At 41.7% G+C, this 6,000-nt stretch overlaps 1 protein-coding gene across 3 annotated transcripts in view; it reads left to right on the top strand.

The window, feature by feature from the left end:
• The first annotated feature begins 403 nt into the window (after positions 1 to 403).
• LOC135547574 (ras-related protein Ral-B-like) overlaps positions 404 to 6,000 on the top strand; it is a 48,110-nt gene continuing 42,513 nt past the window's right edge. For 2 of the 3 annotated variants that reach the window (XM_064976689.1, XM_064976690.1), the window contains exon 1: positions 404 to 555. The gene's annotated coding sequence lies outside the window, so the exon portion shown is untranslated. Of the gene's footprint in view, positions 556 to 638; positions 1,002 to 6,000 lie in introns of those variants that run through there. The other variant, XM_064976691.1, reaches the window with a different exon arrangement.

The raw sequence follows: 6,000 nt of genomic DNA, 5'->3' as shown, positions 1-6,000 counted from the left end.
ATAGCCTTGACCCATCCACGTCACGCCCGATCAGAGATAACCGTACTTCAAGTAATTAGGGAAGGGAGGATGATTTGATTTTGATTCGATTTATCCAACTGTATTGAAACGGGCTCATTTGGAGAACGCCAGCGCCTGAGAGCTGGTTTCCAATAGTTACCACAGCCACAAAATTGGATATGTGGTAAAAATTCTAGAAAACTAAAATTAAGTTTTTGATCTCAATTTAAGGTTAGGGTTAGGCTTAAGTTTAGCAGTGTAGTTAAGGTTAGGGTTAGGTTTAAAATCACATTTTAATAAGATAAATTGTGAAAATAGGCAAGGTTTACTACTTTGTGACTGTGGTAACTTCGGACGACCGTAGGCTCTCTACATCATATCCTGTCGGGTTTCTTCCTCCGTGCACGTCCGGAAGGTGGGGTTTTGTGTTGTAGCGGACAGTTAGTCATTCTGTGTTAAATCAGTGGTATTTAGCAGCTCTATGCCTCGGTATGCACCATTAACGCGCTTATCAAGATAGCAGCAAGAAAGGGGAGAGGCCAAAATCCTGCTTTGGTAAGCTTTCATAAATATCTCATATATATATATATATTTATTTCAGAATTTTTATTTAGACATAGGCTTTGGCCGTTACTTCTCTGTGCTTACAGTGTGAGAGGGAAGGAAGGAAGATCTGCCTAGATTGAAATCTGCAAATATTTTGATTTACGGACTATATAATGCATGTCCGTATTTGTGACTGCTCTTTGAAACGAAGAAAATACAATTATTAAAAATAGTGGTAGGGCCTTTCCCAGTTGCACTGATCCAACTGAAAGCACACTCCTCGAGGCAGGCGGTAACGGATATGTGGCACGAGTATAATAGACGTCATTTGGAGACAGTCAGTATGTCCTTGTATTTTGATACATTGTTGCAGTCGGCGGTATTATGGGACTAAAGCAAACAATATTGCTATAATTTTGCTCATGTAACAAGGACTAAACAACGATCATTGATGGGTAGGCTACTCTATCACTGCAATATTTTCTTATGTCTATTTTTTTGTCTGGTAGTCAGCTGTTTTAATAACCTCAACTAACAAATCATATTAATCATAGTCTACAAATGTTATGTTGATTGATGCTTTCCCAGTGACGCTCTTAGTGGCCAATACAGCCTTCATCCTGTAGAGGTCACTGATATTTTTACCTTTAAATAGCCTACGGTAACAGATGCAGTAGGCCTATTAACTAGGCTACACATTAGATACAGTAACAGTGTTAGGCAATTCTTCCTCTGATGACTTCCCCAGATATAATGTTTCACTCATCTCTCTTAGGGTCTACCATGGATGATTTTAACTGACCATGCTGTAGGTAAACACTGTTAACATTTATTTAGGAATAGACTGCATCTACCCGAGAATCTGTAGAAGTGGACACTTCACAGCTTGTTCCTTATTTGCCTTATGCACGTAAACACTGTGCTGTCGACATGGTTTTGTACCATTCATACATTGATTTTACCCATGTCTAATGAGGTGGACACTCCCAAGGTAGCTCACACGCTTGTGTGTTTCGTGAAATCTGACCAGTCAGCAAAACTCTATTTTGCTCATCTTGTCTGTACGCTAGGACACACCTAATAATCATGGCTTAGTATCTTGGCTCTCTGAAAAGGAATGATGTGTACTGCCTGGTCAAAACATGTCACCAAGCCAACAGAGCAAGGCTACTTAGGCCCTTTAAGTAATGGCATTTTAATTTGGTACTGAAACCGATGCAGAGTATTTATGGTCCTAATGGTTAATTATGTTAGCAATCATCTGAACAATCATGTCATGTAACCTTTAGGAAGTTTAGAAATGACTTCAATATTGCTTTTTTGTTGTGTTTTGATCAGTGATTTTGTGGCTGGCTGTTACTGTTGTTGTTAGGGTTGGGTGTAACCTTTACATGTGCCTTTATCACATGACATGACAGTCTGAGGGACCAAATGGTGTGGAACATCACACCAGGGTGTGAGAGGGGCAGGCACACACACACACACACACACACACACACACACACACACACACACACACACACACACACACACACACACACACACACACACACACACACACACACACACACACACACACACACACACACACACACACACACACTGATATGGTAATATAAGACACTGAGCTGTGTAGTAGGAACATTCCCTATGAAGCTCTCTGTGGCTCAAAGTGGAGAAAGTCCTAGTTTAATTTGGTCCCTGAAGGAATACAGCCTGGAAAAGACCCAGACATTTTTATTAGGTTATATGTTCCTCTGTTCTCTCATGTGCTAGTGCCACATTGGACTCTGGAGCGCAGCAACCTTAAAGGATACTCCACCCCAAAAACAAGTTTTCAAGATATGTAACTTTTAAAATACAGAAATCATCCCCATGTGATGCGTTTTGCTGACACTATTGCATTTTCTTGTGGTGACTCGAGGAACTCTCAATTTTTGGAGAAATTGGATCCCTGCCTTTCAGCTAGCTGATCCATTTTTGGTTTCAGGGTTGATATTTGGTGCAGTGGAATCAGAGAAGGTAACCCGAAATGGTCCTGTGATAATTGTTTGTGTTTCTGCTGGTCAGAGGGAGCAGGCGCTCTGCGCCAAACGAATGGGGACGGGATGTGACTTGTTTTACTCTCAAGAAAAGGGCGCCATTTAAAGGAGGGAATACTGGGGGAGTGGTAAATGTGAAAGTGGACCAACTGAAGGGGAAGATTCCCTGTGTTTGTGATGCTCGTGGTTTGGTGCGATGCAGACGGGGTGGTGTGAGTGGTGAAACAGAAGGGGAAGATTCCCTGTGTTTGTGATGCTCGTGGTTTGGTGCGATGCAGACGGGGTGGTGTGAGTGGTGAAACAGAAGGGGAAGATTCCCTGTGTTTGTGATGCTCGTGGTTTGGTGCGATGCAGACGGGGTGGTGTGAGTGGTGAAACAGAAGGGGAAGATTCCCTGTGTTTGTGATGCTCGTGGTTTGGTGCGATGCAGACGGGGTGGTGTGAGTGGTGAAACAGAAGAGTCAATGTCTGTTCTTTTGAGTTTTGATGTTGGTTCTTTGCCTGACAAAGGGATGTTAGGCTATTTCACCTATCCTGTACGAGCTTTTGTGCCGAACACATTGTTGTTACAGGTGTCAAGCTTATGTGGATGTGCCAGCAGTCTGTAGGAGGGAGGTTCCTAGATGTGAAAAGATAAATAATAATACATCAATATTGACCACAAATATAAGGGAGTTATACTCCAGTCTAGTTGGTAATGCAACATTTAATTTATCGGATGCCAACCACCATTAAACCTCATCGAAGAAGAAGAAGATCTTAAGTTTGAACACACAGTTTTGTAGCTTCAAGGAGGCTAACAGATGTACGAGTTCCTCAAGAGCCTATGCAAATCTCAAATATGGAATATTTACCACTATTACTGTATGTTATCAGCAATATTAATATTATATTAGAATATGTAATATGCATAAATATTCAAGGAACATTTTTAGTTAGCAGTGTACAAACTTAACATGATGAACGGGAATTGCATTAATGCTAATGGGTGAACAAAAATAACTGCCTCAAAGACACGCCTCCAATAAGCCACACCGCAAATATGATATATTGTAGAAGTGGCAGCCTATTATTAAAAAGGTAAAACATTTAATCCCACCAATCGCAAAAAGGTTCCGGTATGAATCTTTACACAGGGGTTCCTCAAATACCTTTTTCAGAGGGGTTCCTTGAGGAACCTTCTCAACTGGAAAGGTTCTGCTGGTGTGGAAACCCAAAAGGTTCTTATAGGCATCTCTTTTGGGCTCTCGAGTAATGCAGTGGTCTAAGACACTGCATCTCAGTGCAAGAGGTCTCACTGCAGTACCTGGTTCAAATCCAGGCTGCATCACATCCAGCTGTGCTTGGGAGTCCCATAGGGTGGCCCCCAATTGGCCCAGCGTTTGGCCAGTGTTTGGCCCTGGTTTGGCCGGGGTAGGCTGTTATTGTAAATAAGAATTTGTTCTTAATTGACTTGCCTAGAAAAAAATAATACTAATAATGGTGTAGGAAATAATCATTACAAAATCAAGGAAATGAAAGGAATCACAATGAAATAAGAAGTCTATCTGGCTAGATATTGTATATGTAAACAGGCCTACACTGAACGTAACATTCAATGATTTTGCCAATTGCACGCTCCCTCAAAACTTGAGACATCTGTGGCATTGTGTTGTGTGACAAAATTGCACATTTTAGTGGCCTTTTATTGTCCCCAGCAGAAGGTGCACCTGTGTAATGATCATGTTTAATCAGCAACTTGATATGCCACACCAGTCAGGTGGATGGATTATCTTGGCAAAGGAGAAATGCTCACTAACTGGGATGTAAACAAATTTGTGCACAACATTTGAGAGAAATAAGCTTTTTATGCTTATGGAACATTTCTGGGATGTTTTATTTCAGCTCATGAAACATGGGATCAATACTTTATATGTTGCGTTTTATATTTTTGTTCAGTATATTCGCACAGCTGGTGTCGTCTTGTGCTTTCCCTTCCCTGTGTTCTCTAGGTTTCAGAAAGCATCCAAAATAAGGTTGCATTCTGAGCATTCATCTGTCTTTGAAGGCAGAGTGTAGAGGCTGCACTATCAGATCCTCATTTAGGTCCTCTTAACAAGATGACACATAATTTTACAGCAGGTGTCATGTCTAGTCTTTATTCACATCTTTTGGAGTAACTTCAGACAACCAGTCTGACAAGGCATTCACATTCTCACAGCTGGAGTGTTCGTGCTTGGTTTGTTTGTCCCTACCTGAATAAACAGTTAAAGGTTTATGAATGTCTTATGACAAGGATTGTGAATTGGTAATTTTACCTTTATTTAACTAGGCAAGTCAGTTAAGAACAAATTATTATTTTCAATGACTGCCTAGGAACAGTGGATTAACTGCTTGTTCAGGGGCAGAACAACAGATTTGTCAGCTCAGGGATTTGAACTTGCAACCTTTCGGTTACTCGTCCAACACTCTAACCACTAGGCTACCCTGCCGTAATGGCTTTGGGTATGGCATGGTTGTCAGAAAGGAATTACTTTTTCAGAAGAGAAACTGTCAAGAATTGGGACTTGACATTCTGTTGCTGTTCTATCCCAGAGAAGCCGTTTTATTTCGCTGACTGCTTGTGAAGGACTGGCTGCATCTCTGTTTTTAAGAAGTGGAGAAAGGTCCTGAGAATGGGACTCAACTGGCCCTGAATTCCTTCTCTCCCCCCGGACCCCAAGGCACTAACTCAGTTACTGGATGTTTATTTTCACTGTCTCCGAGCTACTCAAGGCTCTTTCGTTTAGAATGTTACTTTCTAATGTAATCCCTATGGTTACTTTCTGTTAAAGCAGAAAGAATATGAGGACTATTATCTGATATACAAGTAGCAGGAGAGCCAAAACGATAGGTTTCCTCCAGGGTGCTTTATTTCCAGTTTAACCTAACCACGGTTCAGTTAGCTCCGATTCGAGACCAGGAACCTCATGGTAAGCCATCTGAGGTCCTAGAGGCCTGTTTTCTAAAAAGTCATTCAGAATGTAATGTCATTTGAGTTAGAAGACCATCTGCTGATGGTCTTGGCATTGAACGTTGGGTTATACTGGCACCGATATACAGGTATTTTATGACATCTTGGGATGAGCTCCATTTTTCAGAGACTGATTCAGAAAGAGACCAATCATTATGCCATCTACTGCTCTGGTGGGAGGGAATGCTGTATATTCTCTCTGCAGGAGTGTCAGCTCCTAGTGACCTGGTGATTAATGCCCTGTTGGCTGCCCCGTGTGCCTACTGGAGAGATAGGGGTTCTGTGGGTACCATCTACACCTGGGTGCCAGTAATATTTGAAATTCAAAATACATTAGCTGTGCTCGATTGGACTTGAGCTTGGCGAAATGTAACCAGACCCCGCCCGCCTGGTACTCCAGGTAGACTAAAGCAAACACTC

Source organism: Oncorhynchus masou, chromosome 10, assembly GCF_036934945.1.
Source record: "Oncorhynchus masou masou isolate Uvic2021 chromosome 10, UVic_Omas_1.1, whole genome shotgun sequence".
In the NCBI taxonomy this organism is placed as follows: Eukaryota; Metazoa; Chordata; class Actinopteri; order Salmoniformes; family Salmonidae; genus Oncorhynchus; species Oncorhynchus masou.
The sequence above is the reverse complement of the archived record's forward strand: the minus strand, read 5'-3'. Positions and strand labels throughout refer to the sequence as shown.